This window comes from Oryx dammah, unplaced genomic scaffold (assembly GCF_014754425.2).
Source record: "Oryx dammah isolate SB20612 unplaced genomic scaffold, SCBI_Odam_1.1 HiC_scaffold_27, whole genome shotgun sequence".
NCBI lineage: Eukaryota > Metazoa > Chordata > Mammalia > Artiodactyla > Bovidae > Oryx > Oryx dammah.
The window spans coordinates 26,916,361-26,935,733 of NW_024070211.1; the positions used below are offsets into that span (position 1 = coordinate 26,916,361).

At 37.5% G+C, this 19,373-nt stretch overlaps 1 non-coding gene across 1 annotated transcript; it reads right to left on the reverse strand.

The window, feature by feature from the left end:
- Window positions 1-6,565: 6,565 nt before the first annotated feature.
- TRNAW-CCA lies at window positions 6,566-6,637 on the reverse strand. Its single transcript has one exon. It is a non-coding gene; the product is annotated as a tRNA-Trp (tRNA).
- Window positions 6,638-19,373: the final 12,736 nt, after the last annotated feature.

Consider the following 19,373-nt stretch of genomic DNA (forward strand, 5'->3'; position numbering starts at 1 on the left):
ATGTTAACTGTGCTCTTCTTTCTCTTTTTTAGTTCCCTTCCCTTCTTTTAATGAACAATATAAGTCAACAGCAATGGAATGAAATAGAGCAAGGCAGATGTCTGCAGGAGTCGAGGTAGCCACAGTGGCTTCTTTGCAGTCCAAAGACAATGATGAAGACATTCAAGGATGTTGCTACCTAGCAAGGGCAGGATAAGGAGGGATGTCCATGCAGGAAGGGCCCTGATGTGAGATGCTGAGCAGACTCAGGAGGCTGTATATCCACATGGGACTGGAGAGGTGAGGAATGATATTGTGGTGGCTATTGAAACCTAAGGGAAAGTATCAGAGCACAAGTGTAGTAAAGAAAATGTCAATGCAGGGGGGCTGTTCAGTCTGAGGGGTGGAGCCCAAGTGACTGAGAGGTGTCTGCCTGTGTGTTGAACCAAAGCAGTGTTGAACCCAAGTGGGTTCAGGGAGGGCCTGAACATAGGAGGAGCATCCCAAGATGGGGTCATGAGGCTGAAAAGAGAGTCTATGCAAATGAGTGGGTCCAAGTGGGATTTCAGAACCTGGACAGGATGAGAAAGGTACTTTCCCAGTAGGGATCCAGCCTTGAGCGTTGAAGCCTCTCATACTGAAGAGAATGCACTCAAATACTAAGGGTGGATGTGGCCTGCAACAAGACATCAGAGCATGAGAAGAATGAGCAGGATTTCTGCTCGTGGGCAGTACAGCAGCAGTGATGTAAGATTGGTTATAAACAAGGGGACTGATTCAATAAGTAAATATATATCAAGGACAGTAGGAGATAGGTTTCTCACTTTTAGAGAAAGGAGTTACAAATACAGAAAAATGAAAGAAAAACTAGAATGAGATTTGTGCTACTGGATTGGAATTATAACTATTGGTTTTCAATTTAAAGAAATAAATATAGATGTTTATATAGGTATATATAAATATATTTGCAAACATATATACATTTATAAACATATTTATGTATAGATTTTTAATTACATATATGAATAGTTTGTTGTTCTTGTTTAGCCACTAAGTTGTGTCAGACTCTTTGTGACCTCTTGGACTGTAGTCTGCCAGGGTCCTCTGTCCATAGGATTTCAGGCAAGAATACTGGAGTGGGTTGCCAGTACCTTCTACAGAGGATCTTTCTGACTCAGGGATAGAACCCGCATCTCTTGCATTGGCAAGCAGATTCTTTACCATTGAGCCACCAGGGAGGCCCCTCTTATATATGTCTATATGTATGCAATAAATATGTACATAATAAATCATATATATATACATATACACAGAGTAAATTGCATACATATATATACACATATACATAACACGTGTATATGTTATGTATATGTGTATATACATAGGTGTGTATGTGTGTATATACACATATGTATTTGCTATAGCTCTGCCCCAGAGTAGCAACACTCTAATGAAAACTTCAGGAACTCTGATTTTGGCTTCTAAACACCATTGTATTTAGAATAATAGAACTACGAATCCCTGTAGAGATAACTCATTCCAGGAAACAAAGATACGCCAAAAGAATGAGGAGAACATGTCAAAAATACGTGGGAGCTAACTTGAAGAGAATCTCACTTGCCAAATCTGAAGTAATATATGCTCTGCTGTGCTAAATCGCTTCAGTCATGTCCAACTCCTTGTGATCCTGTGGACCACGCCCTGCCAGGTTCCTCTGTCCTTGGGATTCTCCAGGCAATAATACTGGAGTGGATTGCCATGCTGTCCTCCAGGGGATCTTACCAACCCAGGGGTCAAACCTGCATCTCTTAGGTCTCCTGCATTGGCAGGCAGGTTCTTTACCACTAGTACCACCTGGGAAGACTCCTGAACTAATATATGTGCCAAAATAATGATAGCAGCAGACAATTCATAGCTGTAGTAGAGAAAAAGAAATAGTACAACAACACAAAAAATTAATTTTAAAAAGTGATTCTTAAAAAGCAAACCCCCCAAAAAGAAAAACACTAAAATTATACACAAAGTGCTAGAAAAAATGATATAAGAAAAAGAGAGAAGACACAGGGAAGAAAAATTAATATCGTAAAAGTGCATAATTTCATATACAGTAGATATTTAGATTCTAAAGATAATTCTATGGGAAAAAAACCTAATTTCGATAAGTTTTCAAACTTAGGCAAATGTATAACTTTTGGGCTCCCTGGTGGCTCAGCTGGTGAAGAATCTGCCTGCAGTGTGGGAGACCTGGGTTCAACCCTTGGGTTGGGAAGATCCCCTGGAGGGAAGGCATGGCAAGGATTCCAGTATCCTTTCCTGGAGAATCCCCATGGACAGAGGAGCCTGGGAGGCTGTAGTCCATGGGGTCATAAAGAGTCAGATATGACTGAGGGTCTAAACACATACACACATAACTTAATTGAAAATGATAATTCGCTATAATTTATTATATAACATACATAAATTAAGTAGACAATAACAGAGAATTGAATTTATAGTAAATTGCCACCTCCCACATTATACATACCTTTTCACACACACAGGGACAACAAATAAGTACTGATTTCAGACTATTTTATTGGCAAGTCCCACTGAACTTTCCTGATTTCTGTCTTATTTGAAGTAATTCAGAGAAGAATAAAGAAGGATATCCATCCTTTCCAAAGTTGTGTGCTGTGCTAATTTGCTCAGCTGTGTCTGACTCTGTGGAACCCCATGGACCATAGCCTGCCAGGCTCCTCTGTTCATGGGAATTCTCCAGGCAAGAATACTGGAGTGAGTTGCCATTTCCTTTTCCAGGGGATCTTCCTAACCCAGGGATCAAGCCCAGGTCTGCATTGTAGGTAGATTCTTTACCACCTGAACCATCGAGGAATTCCCTTCCAAAGCATAGCCTAGATTAATATTTGAAATCTAAATCTTGTATAAATTATACAAGAATAAAAATATAAACTATTTTAATTGTAAACATAGATGCAAAAATCTAAATATTAAATTAGGAAACTAAACTCAGCAATTTGTAAAACCATAATGTGTTGTGATCAAGAATAAACCACTAAAAAAAATTTTTTTAATGGCATTATGTGTCATTATATTAATGCAATTCACTACGTTAAAATACTAGAAAGCGGAAAATATACCATCATTTTAACAGTCATAGGAAAGAACAATTGTTCAATTCAATACTTACTCCTAAAATACTCATACTTGTTCAATTCCTCATGGAGATTCCTTATTAATTCACAACTAAACTTTAAGTTTTTGAAAACATGGTATGAAATCAATAAATGGCAGTTATCCAGAGACTACATGAAGTAGTTGAGAAATTAGTGTTCCAAGAAAATGTCCCTGGTGAAAAGAAATCAATTTGAATCTTCAGTCTGTAACACCTTCAAATGATCTAAATATTGTTTTTCATAATGAAAATCCCAAATGAAAGTCATAAATTACAAATATCAGAAAGGAGTGACACAGTCCAGGAAATATGTTATTGGAAATAACTGCAAGTCTAAATTATAAAGCAAATTTTGCTGACTCATAACATTATTTTCTGTTGTGGGGAAATGGCACACTTACTTTGGAGAAAAAGCCTATCATTTTCTCATTTCTTTAATCCGATTCTGTAGGTGGTCAGTTCCAATTGCTAAGCTTGGCACTGTTAGTTTAGTTTCTCTTAAGCCAAGTAAAACAGACGGAGGATAGCTAAATTGACAAAAAATAATTTACTGTGGGATATGTTCACACAATTTCACACCTTCCAAGAGTTATAATAGCTATATTGTTCATCGGAATATATTCATATGAACCTAGGGCAAAGGGAAATAGGGATTTTCACTTGAAGCAAGGCACTGGAAATATATTAACATCAAAACCAGGAGCAGAAGATGCTCTCAAAAAATATGTTCATACAGCTGGTGGGTACAATGAACATTTGCATTGGCATTCCTGATTGTTTAGTGAGTCCAAATGCTGTTAGGACTAGAAAAAGTTTAAAGGTTGAAGATTCTTGATCCTGGCAGATTTGGTAATGAGAGAGCTTTTTTAATTAAAAAAAAAGGAAGGAACAATAAAACATCAGGAGATGAGGAAAAAAGGATGCCTATAAATGGTTATTAATTTGCCATGTTGGGTTGTAAAAGCATCTGTATGTCTCCACGTCCAAATATATTGGGAAAAAGAAATGTTCTGCTCAAATCACTCAGTGCAATTGAATGAGAAATCATTAATAGCGGGTCCTCACAAGAACTAATCCACTCTTTACAAGGCTATCCTAATGTGTTGTTCCCTCTTTCAGTCATTGGTAATTTTACAACATTTCAGTGGATACTGCCAGAGTCAGGGCATGTGGAATATTTACTTAGACTACTAGGGAAACATTCAGTAATTAAGGCAACATAGCAGTTAACCTCAATTAAAAGGAACCTCCAGGACAAAGTTGGTTTTCTGATTTTCCACAGTCAATTGCTTCTACACTTTATGAAAACGTTAGTCAAATTTGAATTGCCCATGTCACTGAGAGTAAACGTCATGTAGCTCAGGATTTGTTTCTGAGCCTTCCTGTCACTAATCAGTTATATAAACTTTTCTGTGTACTTCGTTCCAAGCTATGAAAATTTCCATCTGGAAAGAAAGCTTATTTTTGGTTATCTTTTTTCATTTTATTTTTTTAAAACTGTCTTCTTATAGTCTCTAGGCAACATATATTTTGAACTCTCTAAATTACTTTTTGGAGAATTTCAAAGTAAAAGGAGAAACAAAGAATCATGTCAACATGTTAACATTTTCATACCTTTACTGACAAATTTCCAAATCATTCCTAAATGCTATTAAACCTGAATGACCCCATAAAAAGCAAGAGATCTTTCTACATCACCCGGGACAAGGTAAAAGCCCCTACACAGCTCAAAAATCCACCATGCCTTTGGAATTTCAAATTCCAGAACCCTCTATCCTCTTATTCACTCCTCAGTGGATGTTTCCATAATGCAAGAAAATCCCTGGGCTGGTTGATGGTGTTGGTTAGGTGTCATGACTATACAATAAGACTAATAGTCGATAGTTTGCATTAGCAAGTGGATTACCACTTGGTTTAGCCAATTACATCGTTAAGTCAACCCAAAGAACTAGACCAGACTTAGGGCCAAATTAATTTGTCATTTTAATGATAAATCAGGTTAGTCTCCCACTGATTATAATTGATTTATGCTGCACAGATTTATTTGTCCCTCAACTATCATCAAAAGGGTTTAACAATCTTTTCTCTTTGTCCACCCCAACCCCAATCAACGTTTTATTTTAAACCATTTATCTAGAGAGAGAGAGGGTGGTTTTCTCTCAGATGCTAATGAACAATTCATTCTGGCAAGAAAGACCAACACAAACAACCCTGAGGTAAAGTTCCCGCTTCCTAATGAACAGCGCCCTTGGGCTCCAGGCTGCTGTGCCAAGTAAATGACTCCACAAGTCCAAAAGCTCATTATTGGCCTGAAATAGGCCCAGCCTCGGGCATCTATGGCCCTATTCAGATCATTAAGGCTCTTCTGTTGCTTATTGCTTTCTCCCTTTTCTGTATGAGTCCAGCAAGATACTGGTTTGCATCCTGCCCCACACCTGTGAGCCTATTTCTTATTCCAGATTTTGCCATCTCCTGACTTTCCACCTTGTGTTCTTTTTCTCTAACTTACATAAAATTAAGACTCTCTCTCAGGTCAGTGACCCTACTTTAGAGGTTCACTAGTAGACCCGTACCAGCTGAGAACTTAACCTTGTTATTGTCTTAAAAAGCCCACCACAGAGGGTCACAACCTTATTGAAAACTTGCTCCTTTCATGTCTGAGCACCCACAAACTTGACGTGAGTTTAATAGCGAAATGCAGATCTAGGTTGAAATTGTTTTGGAGAACATGGACAAGTCCAATTAAAACATTTCTTATCTCTAAGTCACATATGTTACAGAACAAATTCCTGGGAGAGTTCAAATTTTGGATGTGTCTTTTAAATTAGCAAATAACTTGTAAAATATTTTGTTCTTCCTCTATAATACAAAAGCTTTCAGAACTCAAATCTTTTTTTTTTCCCCAATTTGGTGCTAAAAAATCTTTTACTTTAAGCAAGGTATTAATTGTCTTATACTACCTATTAATATTTTTTTATATCCACCAATACCACAATAAACAAATCTGAAGTTTCACTTGCCAAAAATTTTTGATTCTATAATTGTTATTACTGGAAGATACTTCATACTGAAACTTTCTCATCAACATGTTGCTTTCCTTAAATTTGTTCTAGATATCAGGACACTGAACTAAACATCTGTTCAATAGCCATGTTTCAGTTTTATTTAGAATATTTTGTTTTGAACAGTGAATCTTTGAGAAAATGATTTCAAAGAAATATTTGGCAATGGAGAGCTGAGACAGTCAAAGAAGAAAGCAAGTACTCAATTTTGTTAAGTAAGTAAGTAAGTAAAGTCACTCAGTCATGTCCGACTCTTTGTGACCCCGTGGACTGCAGCCCATCAGGCTCCTCAGTCCATGGGATTCTCCAGGCAAGAATATTGGAGTGGGTTGCCATTTCCTTCTCCGGGATCTTCCCGACCCAGGGATCGAACCTGGGTCTCCTGCATTGGAGGCAGATGCTTTAACCTCTGAGCCACCAGGGAAGCTAGACCTTAATGGTAGAGGGGAGAAGCTAGAAAGAAGAAAGTTGAAGAATTCCTCTGTTTGTAAAGACTTCTTTTTAGTAAAAACTAATTGTAGAAGAGTAAGAAAATGGAGGTAAGCTATTATATATAGCTTTCCGATTATTTTTCTTTTAGTTTTATATTTATCAATGCTTGTGATAACCCTGTTAGAGATTTTCTCCACTCATTCATTCATTAAATAAGGCTTTGTTGAGCAATTTTTTTGTGTGTTTGTTTGTTTGTTTATTGAATTCAATCCTAAAGGAAATCAACTCTAGATATTCTTTGGAAGGACTGATGCTGAAGCTGAAGTTCTAATACTTTGGCCATGTGATACAAAGTGCCAAGTTCAGGGAAAAGGCCCTGATACTGAGTAAAATTGAAGGCAAAAGGGGAAGGAGGCAGCAGAGGATGAGATGGTTAAAAGCATCATTGACTCAATGGGCATGAATCTGAGCAAACTTCAGGAGACACGAATTTATAGAATTAGGGCTATACATTTTAGTGTCACAATGCCTAGTTAATAAGCTTTGGAGTCAGCTTGACCAATTTGCTTGTTTTTGTAGCTTAGGATAGGACATATAATAGCTCTAACTTCTTAACAGTTTTCTCAACTGGACATTGAGCTAATAATAATACATAGTTTATTTGGTGATGAAATGAAATAATTCCTGTCATAAACCTGGAAAAAAGTTAACATACTCCAGGATATTGGCAGTTAATAGGGATTTGAGTCATATGAATAAGTGTAATGATTTTCCATGACAAATCTGGAATACAAAACTCCTTATTTTAAAGAAATTAATCTTTAATTCTAATGTTTGGAAATAGAATAGAACTGGACCATTGGAACTGGTCAGATTATCTTGGATTTCTTTTCCTAGAAACACATTCAGTAACTACAAAGGTACGTACTATGTGATAGGTGTTACTCTAAATACTGTATGAAAAGTGAAAGTGAAGTCGCTCAGTCATGTCCGACTCTTTGAGACCCCGTAGACTGTAGCCTACCAGGCTCCTCTGTCCATGGGATTTTCCAAGCAATAGTACTGGAGTGGATTGCCGTTTCCTTCTCCAGGGATCTTCTAAACCCAGGGCTCGAACCCGGGTCTCCCACACGGTAGACAGACGCTTTACCCTCTGAGCCACTAGGGAAGTCAAATACTGTGTACATCGACATATTTATCTCAGAGCAATTATTAGGTACTATTATTTTCTTCATGGTATGAGAAATTGAAGCTCAGAGATGTTAGGTATATGAGCAAAGTCACATACTTGCTATATAATGGAGCTGAATTTTGGACTCAATAATCTTGCTTTGCCATACATGATCTTAACCACCATGTTTGCTTCCTTACTCCATAGGCTAATATCTTGTCAGTACCTATTTTATTATGGTAAGGAGCAAAGAGAGGAGAAATTGGCCAAAGCATTTTGTGGAGCCTGTTTCATTATACCTGGTAGTCAGTCATCTTCATCCATGAGACAAGCTAGCTTGAATATGATGAACCATGAATGCTTGTGCTTTTCTATTTGTTTGAAACATTTCAGAATAACAACAGAATTCTCTCAACCAATTGATTGATAAGAAGCATACTGTTCCACCACTAGATCGTGGTTACAAATGCCAGAAAACACACACAACATAACCACCATTCCTGGCCTCAATTCACTGAATAGAGTAGTGATGTCAACTCTATGAAATCATGGCTTCCAAGTAGTCAATTTTAAACAGAAACTGAAAAACATTATAACAGATGCTGATGTCTACATGTTAGGAGATGTTATGTGTGTCTGTATAATATTTACTTTGTTATAAGTTAATTTTGGCAACTGGTATATTTTTGTCCTTAAATATAATGAATGTTACTATAAAAAGCATGTTTTTCAAAATTACTAGGATTAGCTATTTACTAAACATTGCTAGTGTGCCATGTAAAGGGACTGCAGAGATTTAACTAGGAACTGAAACAATTCTAACCTTCTTCCCATTATGTCAAAACGTATTTGTCCAAAAAAAGATGATCTGCTAAACAAAACAAAACAAAAACTGCTCAATACTTTTACCTTGCTTAGCAAATGAGTCAGCCAAGAGCAGACATTTTCAGTTCCCAAACAAAAAGCACACTGCCAAAGTTTGCATCATTATTTTACTTTCCATGTAATTTTACTTGCGTGCAGCTCCCACTTAAATACTACCTAAGATTTTACAGAAGAATTCTTATCAATTAAATATCCAACTGTGAACAAAGTTGTGTCCAGAATAATGACATACAGGTACTTATTTGTTTAAATTGCATGAAAGTGAAAATGAAAGTGGAGTCACACAGTCGTGTCCAACTCTTTGTAACCCCATGGACTGTAGCCTACCAGGCTCCTCTGCCCATGGCATTTTCCAGGCAATAGTACTGGAGTGGATTGCCATTTCCTTCTCCAGGGGATCTTCCCAACCCAGGAATTGAACCCGAGCCTACCGCATTGCAGACAGAAGCTTTACTGTCCGAGCCACCAGGGAAGACAGTTTAAATTGCATACTTTGGTTTAATATAAAGATTTTAAAAGGCAAAAAAAAAAAGGAATTTTATCTACCTAAGAACATAACCATTAGTGTGAACAGAAGAATGGAGGTAATTATTGAGGAAAAGAGAAAAATCTCAGCTCTGATAAAGGATTGAGTTGGAAAGGTTAGCAGTTATGGACAGGACTAGACAGGTCAGGCAGAAAGTAAGGCGATAAGTTCTCCACATCAGGAAGCAGATGGCAGTGAATACCCAGAAGAAGGGGGACACTGGTGAGAATTGAGACAGTGTGAACTTGGACATTGCTGCAAGGAAGTTGAAATAAGTGGGGCAGAGATGGATAGACCAGGGTTACAAATCATCCCTGACACACTTTTGTGCACACATAAAAAGACAGTGGAAAAGAGCAAAAATTTATTCAGTTAAAGGCGTGATTATACAGATGAGCTACAGGAACAAACATAAATATATTTTTTATACATTTGTATACACATGTACATGTAATGTGGGCTTTCCAAATGGTGCTAATGGTGAAGAACCCACCTGCCAGTGCAAGAGCTGTAAGAGACCTGGGTTCTATCCCTGAGTTGGGAAGATCCCCTGGGGGAGGGCCAGGCAACCCACTCCAGTATTCTTGCCTGGAGAATCCCATGGTCAGAGAAACCTGGCAAGTTATGGTCCATAGGGTCGCAAAGAGTTGGACACAACTGAAATGACTTAGCACAGACAAACACATACGTGTAATGTAATGCATGATAAAGTTTTTCATTTCTGTAATACTTGCTTCATGCTAGTATGATGCTTCACTGAAGCAAGTCCTATGAACGTTAGAAGCATCAGTTGGTAATCTACCAAAATCTCATGCATCAATTTTCAAAGCAGACAAAGCACAATATTAGGATCCACTGGGATATGCTTAGTCTTCACTCCAGGCCCCCTCGCTGCCCTCAAAGATGAGCAACCGAGGAGAAAAGTGTTACTTTTCCCCTGTTTTCTGGGTAATGGAGAAATAATGGGGCCAACACTTCAGCAGCAAATTCCCATTTTATTTTCTCCTACTTCATATTTTCCATTTATGTCCCCTCTCTAATTTATAAGCAACAGTAATGTTAGGTTAGCATTTCTACAACAGTTCTGTGTTTATATATACAGTTGAAAGGAAATCAGGTTCCAGAATCTTTGGTAAAAATGTCTACTTTTTCAAGACTCAAAACTGCCAGTGACACAAATCTGAGTTGGATGGTGCATTAGAAGAACTGGATTGTTCTTCTGTAACATCTCAGAATTCTATCATAATATGAAATGTGGAGGAGTTCAGTTTGTTTAAAAATTGCATTCAATTATTTTCCTCCATATCTTGTTCTAATTTGTGTATTGGTTATAAATAGAAATTGTTATTTTCCAAAGTGTAAGCTATTTTAAGAAAAAAATATTTTTTAGCTTGGCTCTACTCCTTCCTCTATACTCAAAATAAGCCCAATTATCACTCCCTCATTGGCATCCTCATTCCCCTGTTGGCAAGCATTTCCCCCATGAAGGCCTTCTCTACATGGTACATGTATAGTAGTATACAGTTAATTTAATATTCAAATGACATGAAAGTTCTATTAAGCAGTATTATTTTTATAATAGAGACATGGTCTAGGTAAAACTCAGATTAAGCCAAAGCGTGCCAAAATTTGGAAGGTTTTGCCTGGCAAGTGGAATCTGCTATTGAGGAAAGGAGCCCATATGTTATATGGGAAAGAGTGTGGATGAGACTTAAAAGAACATGTTTGTGTAATTACCCAATCATATAATACAGATTCAGCCTTCACTGTAGGGTGCCTCTATCTCCATCTCTATATCAAAAGAAGCAGTTCAAGTAGATGTTTTTAAGTGTCTGATTTGACTCTAAATTTCAGTGATACTGAGTAGGGAAAAAATTGTAATTTTTTGAGGAATTAATATTAGAGGTTAAAAAATATATATTTTTAATGGTAGAATGTCTTTAACATAGACCAGCATCATCCAGGAATGCTTTAAAATTTCCTTCATTTCTGAAAAAAAAATATGATGTAAAATCCTATGTTTTAGAGTTTAAATTAGTCCTTATTGAATGAAGATAATGAAGTTGATGAATGGCTTCTAGTATTTCAGAAACCAGTATAATATTTTTAATGAAGTAACAAAGAATTACTTTATTTTTGGTGAAAGATACTAGGAAACAAAACCAACCATCAATAAAAATATCATGATGAAAATTCCTTTGAACAAAGAACATTTTAGCATAAAAATTAGGAAGCACATAATTGTGGGATAAAAAGCCAATAATTTATGCTGAATTCTTTATGAAAGAACTCATTCATTTTCCTAATTTATTTCATTTGGCCATTAACTGTGAAAACATTATCTCGGACTAGCACAGATCAGAGGATTGGCTTTTGAAAGCTGGTGGATTAGATGACCTCTCAATTTCTGTCACTTAATCCCATCATTTCCTTAAATCGGTTTAATTATCCTGCAAAAATAGATCCACAGCAGTGGCTTTTGCAATTTCTTCTTGATTTGAGCAATTTCCCTGTCCCTTAGTTTAAGTTTATTCTATTTGAATGAACATTGTCATTGACTCACTATGAAGTTAATCATTTAGATATCTTCTGTTAAAGATGTCTCAGGAATCATGACTGGAAAATAGGCTATGGCTGTTGGAACTATTTGTTGATCAGTTTTTCCTTTTGCTCTAGATACTTATTTGAGTAAAATCTTTTCTTTTCAGTTATGTTCATTTCTGCCGATTATTTCTGTCTCATATCTTTCTGAATAGAGTACATTCAAATAATAACTATAAGCTACTTTTCCCCTTGCTCTATCATTTTTCTAAAGCTTGAGAGGAGAAAGAAAAGACATTACCTAAAAACAAAACAGAATACTAAAAATCTAAAAAAAAAGTCTTGCTTTATATGTGTGTTTAAGAATCTCAATTATATTATAATTGTATAATAGCTACCACTGCCTTCTGTGAATGACCTTTAGAGAATGACCACTGTGTAATAAGAAATTTCTGAAGTTGAAGCCTTATTCTTTGTTGAGAATTGAGGTGGGGGGATCTTATCATAGGAGTGCTAAGTTTGTTAAAATTGTCTTGCAAAAGCTGTCAGGAATCTGTATCTGTAAAGAATCTGAGATCAGTCACCTACCATTGATTATGTGCTATTTACAGACATGGAGGCAATGTGTCAGCTCTTTGGAGCCCTCAGATTTAAGTGGAACATTTGGGGAGAGAAGGCTTACATGCGGATTTCCCTCCCATCACCCCCACACAGAAAATAAATAGAAATGGATTCCATTTTGAACCAAAAGGATACCTGATTATGTAAAAAGTATACAGTCATATTATAAGCAGGACACAAATAAAGAACTATTTCTTGCTTACAGTCCAATGCATAGCTGGAATCTAGAATGGAGGGATCCAGACTGACTCAACCTTCAAAACACAGTTCCAGAGGTTATCCTGGGAGACAACATCCAGCCAGCATGAAAAAAAAAAAAGACAGAGAGTAGAGGGTTGTACATGTGTTTTGGTTTACTTGGCCAGACTTATAAAATGTGATCATCTATTCTGCCCATATTTGATTGACCAGAACTCAGACACTTGACCTTACTTCTTAAATGCTAGAAGTGGGACTTGGACAAATAGATTCTGGTAGGACAGCCCTCTCCCGGCACCAGCTCTCCATTGGGAAGAGGAGACTTCCAGGGCAGCTGACTGATTTTTTACCACAAGAAGTTTTCAGAAACACCAGCTATAAAAATTAAAACTAGAAAAGAACCAATTAAGAAAATTTCCAAAATACTTGACATATGGAATTGTCTAAGTTCCAGAAGAAAATCTTCAGGACCAAAAAATTATATGAATGCTAATATTCATTGACCAAGTATTTCAGTTTCCTCAAATATTCAGTGCTCACTCACACTCAGAAAATAAAGTGAGAATGTAAAATATTGTACATCCAGTTTTTCTAGACTTATGCTCTTAAAGGAGTATTTTCTCAGCATCCAATCATCCTCTCTTCTACGTCCTTCTGTGCCTTTTAAGTCTTAACACTTTCTCCTGAATTTGTAAGGCCCTAGATACGGCTGTTCACATTCAGACTATATAGCCTGAACATACTGTCGCTACACATAGATGCCCTGCACTAATCTGAGGAAAACTTGCCAAGAGCAAGGATCACACTTGTGCTTCATTCACCTTGACCCTTTTTCCTAAAGCCAAGGATGCTGTATTGATTCTATTGTTATTCTTCCATCCCCTTGCCCTTCAATTCACCTTCATAGACTCTCCGTTTACATTCACAAAAACTTTACAGCTAGTAGATAGAGGAGTTCTACTTTCTCAGATGATTTTTTATTTTAATTGGTTTTAAAACTCTTCAACAGAAGGAATGGAGATAAGCTCAGACAGCATAGCAAGATGGAAGTTGAAGAATGGCTCAGAATTACCACCTGGAGTGCAGAGTGCTGGCCACCTTAGCCTGGATGATGATGGCACAGGGAGATTGCTTTTTACTGACCTTTATTTTTTAATTGATTTGGTTATGTTTTGTCTCCCACTATGTATTCTATCATTTAGAAAAGAACAACTACATATCTGAATTTGTCTTGCTATAGCTCTGAAGTGAAAATGTCTCCCCTTTATGGGGTCAAAATTCTTCCTTTTTTTCTGTCCCCTCATTTTGAATTTAGTAGTTATGTTGGTATCATTTTGGTATCACTTTACAATTTACAAATTTAGTAGTTATGTTGGTAACATTTTGGTATCACTTTACAATTTACAAAGCACTTTTATGATCTTTGATGCCCATAACTGACTTGTAGCTTGAATTTATGAGACAGGCTCTCCATGGTAGAAGTTTATGAGAAGTGAGGAAAGAATAAAAGAAAATAGGATAATTACTTATGAAATAACTGCTGATCAATTAGCCATGATTAGACCCTGAAGTCAGTGTTTCTGCTGTTATATCTAACAAGGCACACAATTTTCTTATTTCTATCTGAGAGACTAGTAATGTGTTCTTGGCTTCTGTCATTAGCCCCTCCCTCCCGTGGAATGTCAATTAACTTTCAGAAAAATTGTTACCTAGTTAGTGCGTTGTATGTATTGTAATAGGGAAGCATGATAATGATTCTGTTTGCTAAATGTTTAGAAGAGAGACACTACTCAGAACACATTCTCTTCTGTGAAGCTTCTTCTACGTTAAAAGCAGTTGTAAAGCGGCATTTAGACAACGAGATACACCTACATTCCAGTTGTTTTTCAGTTGCTAAGTAGTGTCCTGCTCTTTGAGACCCTAGTGCACTTTAGCATCCCAGGCTCTTCTGTCCTTCATTATCTCCCTGAGTTTACTTAAATCCACTGAGTGGGTGATGCTATCTAACTATCTGATCCTCTGCAGTCCCCTTCTCCTTTTGCCCTCAGTCTTTACCAGTATCAGGGTCTTTTCCAGTGAGTTAGGTCTTTGTATCAGGTGACCAGTGGCCCAAATCCAGGACAATGACAACACCAAATGCTGGCAAGGATATGAAGCAATTGGAATTCTCAGACATTGCTTGGAGGCTACAAAATGATAGAGCCACTTTGGAACACAGTGTGGTGTTTCTCATAAAATTACCCAGACTCTTACTATATTATCCATCTTGGTAGTCACCAAAAGGAACTGAAAACATATGCATACACAAACACTTGCACAAGGATGCTTATAAGCATTTTTATTCATAATTGTCAAAATTTGAAAGCAACCAAGATGTCTTTTAAGATGACTGGATAAATAAACTGGGTTACCTCCAGACAATGGAATATTATTCTTCACTTAAAAAAAAACGAGCTTTCCAGCCATGAGAAGACATGTAAGGAACTTAAATGCACATCACTAAATGAAAGAAGCCAATGTTAAAAGCCTACATACTGTATGATCCCAATTAGAGGATTTCCTGGCAAAACTATGGAGACAGTAAAAAGATCAGTGGTTGCCAGGGGTTAGGGAGTGTGTAGAGATGAATAGGCAGAACATAGAGGATTTTTAGGGCAGTAGGAATACTCTGTATTGTGTTATGATGATAGACATTTACCATTATAAGTTTGTCCAAACCCATTGAATGTACGATATCAAGAGTAAGTCCCAAGGTAAACCACAGAGGCTGGGTCATTATAATGCCCATCCATGATAAAAAAAAATAATAATAAATGTCTTCTTTTGTTGAGTGATGTTCACAATGGGGTAAGGAGAGGGAATATATGGGAAATCTCTGTACCTCCATTTTAATTTTGCTTTGAAACTCAAACTGCTCTAAAAATGAAGTCATAGAAACAAAACTAAAACTGGAGACAAAAGACTAGGAGAGAGTAATCCATAGGGAGATGATACTAAAGGAGAGAACTGGCAGGAATAATGACTCCCACCTCCATTCAAACCTTATTTCTCCCTTGATAATAAAGATGGGTATGGATCATAAGAGAAAATCTTGATAAAAGGCTGAAAGGGGGTTCAGAAACAAAGGGTATATGTGAGAGATGTTATTGAGTGAGGGTGAAAGATAACATATTTATGCTAAGATTTAAGGCAATAATAAATTAATATTTTAGACTCTGCCAGTGGGTCACTTTTTTGTTGTTGTTGTTCAGTTGCTAAGTCATATCCCACTCTTTGTGACCCCATGGACTGCAACATGACAGGCTTCCCTGTCCTTCACCAACTCGCTGTGTTTGCTCAAACTCATGTCCATTGAGTCAGTGAGGCCATCCTAACAACTCATCCTCTGTTTTTCCCTTCTCCTGCCTTCAATTTTTCATGGCATCAGGGTCTTTGCTGATAAGTCAGCTCTTTGTATCAGGTGGCTAAAGGACTGAAGCTTCAGCTTCAGCATCAGTCCTTTCAATGAACATTCAGGACTGATTTCCTTTAGGATTGACTGGTTTGATCTCCTTGCAGTCCAAGGAACTCTCAAAACTCTTCTCTAACACCACAGTTCAAAAGCATCAATTCTTCACCTCTCAGCCTTCTTTGTGATCCAACTCTTACATCAGTTCATGATTACTGGGAAAACCATAGCTTTGACTATACAGACCTTTGTTGGGAAAGTGATGTCTCTGCTTTTTAATATGCTGTCTAGATTGGTCATATCTTTTCTTCCAAGGAGAAAGCATCTTTTAATTTCATGACTGCAGTCAATGTCCACAGTGATTTTCAGTTCAGTTCAGTCGCTCAGTCATGTCCGACTTTTTGCGACCTCATGAATTGCAGCACACCAGGCCTCTCTGTCCATCACCAACTCCTGGAGTTCATTCAAACTCACGTCCATTGAGTCGGTGATGCCATCCAGTCATCTCATCCTCTGTCATCCCGTTTTCCTCCTGCCCCCAATCCCTCCCAGCATCAGAGACTTTTCCAATGAGTCAACTCTTCACATGAGGTGGCCAAAGTATTGGAGTTTCAGTTTTAGCATCATTCCTTCCAAAGGAATCCCAGGACTGATCTCCTTCAGAATGGACTGGTTGGATCTCCCTGCAGTCCAAGGGACTCTCAAGAGTCTTCTCCAACACCACAGTTCAAAAGCATCAATTCTTCAGCACTCAGCTTTCTTCACAGTCCAACTCTCACAGCCATACATGACTACAGGAGAAACCATAGCCTTGACTAGATGGACCTGTGTTGGCAAAGTAATGTCTCTGCTTTTGAATATGCTATCTAGGTTGGTCATAACTTTTCTTCCAAGGAGTAAGCGTCTTTTAATTTCATGGCTGCAGTCACCATCTGCAGTGATTTTGGAGCCCCCCAAAAAGTCTGCCACTGTTTCCACTGTTCCCCCATCTCTTTCCCATGAAGTGATGGGATCAGATGCCATGATCTTCTTTTTCTGAATGTTGAGCTTTAAGTCAACTTTTTCACTCTCCTCTTTCACTTTCAAGAGGCTTTTTAGTTCCTCTTCACTTTCTGCCATAAGAGTGGTGTCATCTGCATAGCTGAGGTAATTTATATTTTTCCTGGCATCTTGATTCCAGCTTGTGCTTCACCCAGTCCAGCATTTTGCATGATGTACTCTGCATATAATTTAAATAAGCAGGGTGACAATACACGGCCTTGATATACTCCTTTCCCAATTTTGAACCAATCTGCTGTTTCATGTCCATTTCTAACTGTTGCTTCTTCACCTGCATAAAGGTTTCTCAGGAAACAGGTAAAGTGGTCTGGTACTTTCATCTCTTTAAGAATTTTCCAGTTTGTTGTCATCTGCACAAATGCTTTAGCGTAGTCAATGAAGCAAAATCAGATGTTTTTCTGGAATTCTCTAGCTTTTTCTATAATCCATTGGGAGTTGGCAATTTGATATCTGGTTCTTTTTGCCTTTTCTAAATCTAGCTTGTACATCTGGAAGTTCTCAGTTCACATACTGTTGAAGCCTAACTTGAAGGATTTTGAGCATGACTTTGCTAGCATGTGAAATGAGTATAACTGTGCAGTAGTTTGAACATTCTCTGACATTGCCCTTCTTTGGCATTGAAATGAAAACTGAACTTTTCCAGTCCTGTGGCCACTGCTGAGTTTTCCAAACTTGCTGGAATATTGAATGCAGCACTTCAACACCATTATCTTTTAGAAAGTGAAGTAGCTCAGCAGGAATCCCCTCACCCCCCTAGCTTTATTCACAGTAATGCTTGCTACGGCCCACTTGACTTGGCACTCCTGGATGTCTGGCTCGAGGTAAGTGAACACACCATCATGGTTACCTGGGTCATTAAGATCTGTTTTGGATAGTTTGTCTATGTATTCTTGCCACTTCTTAATATCTTCTGCTCTGCTAGGTCCATGCCATTTCTGTCATTTATTGTGTTCATCTTTGCATGAAATGTTCCCTTGGCATCTCTAATTTTCTGGAAGAGATCTCTATTGTTTCCCATTCTCCTTTATTTCTCTGATCACTTAGGAAGACTTTCTTATCTCTCCTTGCTATTATTTGGAAATCTGCTTTCAGATTGATATATCTTTCCTTTTCTCCTTTACCTTTTACTTCTTTTCTTTCCTCAATTATTTTTAAGCCCTCTTCAGACAACCATCTGCCTTTTTGCATTTCTTCATTTTGGGGGTCGTTTTGATCACTGCCTCCCATACAGTGTTATAAACCTCCATCCATAGTTCTTCAGGCCCTCTGTCTATCAGATCTAATCCCTTGTTCTATGTGTCACTTCCACTGTATAATCATAAGGAATTTGATTTAGGTCATACCTTGATCGCCTAGTGGTTTTACCTACTTTCTTCCATTTAAGTCTGAATTTTGCAATAAGGGTTCATGATTTGAGCCAGAGTCAGCTCCCAGTCTTGTTTTTGCTAACTGTATAGTGCTTCTCCATCTTCAGCTGCAAAGAATGTAATCAGTCTGAATTTGGTATTGACCATATGGTGATCTGTATGTGTAGAGTTGTCTCTTGCATTGTTGGAAGTGGGTGTTTGCTATGACCAGTGTGTTCTTTTGGCAAAACTCTGTTAATCTTTGCCTGTTAATCTTTTGTACTCCTAAATCAAAATTACCTGTTACTCCAGGTATCTCTTGACTTCTTACTTTTGCATTCCAGTCCCCTATGATGATGAAAAGGACATTTTTTTTGTATTAATTCTAGAAGGTCTTGTAGGCCTTCATTGAACCATTTAACTTCAGCTTTTTTGGGTAGACTTGGAATACTATGATATTGAATGGTTTGCCTTGGAAACAAACCGAGATCATTATGTCATTTTTGAGACTGCATCCAAGTACCGCATTTCAGACTCTTATTGACTATATGGAAGTTGAGAGGATCATAAAAATTAATGCTGTCCAGGGCTGGATTCAAAATTTATCATTTAATCTTTCTGTCTGCTAACACAAATGCACGGTGTGCATACTGGGTAGTCAGTAAATATTTATTTGATAGAAAAAAAATTAAATTCAATCTGGTACCCCTCATCCCACCTCGAACACAAACATGTTGAAGTAGTAGGTACTTATGAAACATTTCATCCCCTATTAATCAACCTTTCTGTATATTGTCCCTTCTATACTCTCCAGCACCTTACTATTTGCAACAACTCAGTATTTATGAGAGTAAGCATTATTGATGGAGTTGGACCATCATGATAAGCAGAACAGGAAACAGATCACTTGGTATCTGTATTTTCTAATATGAG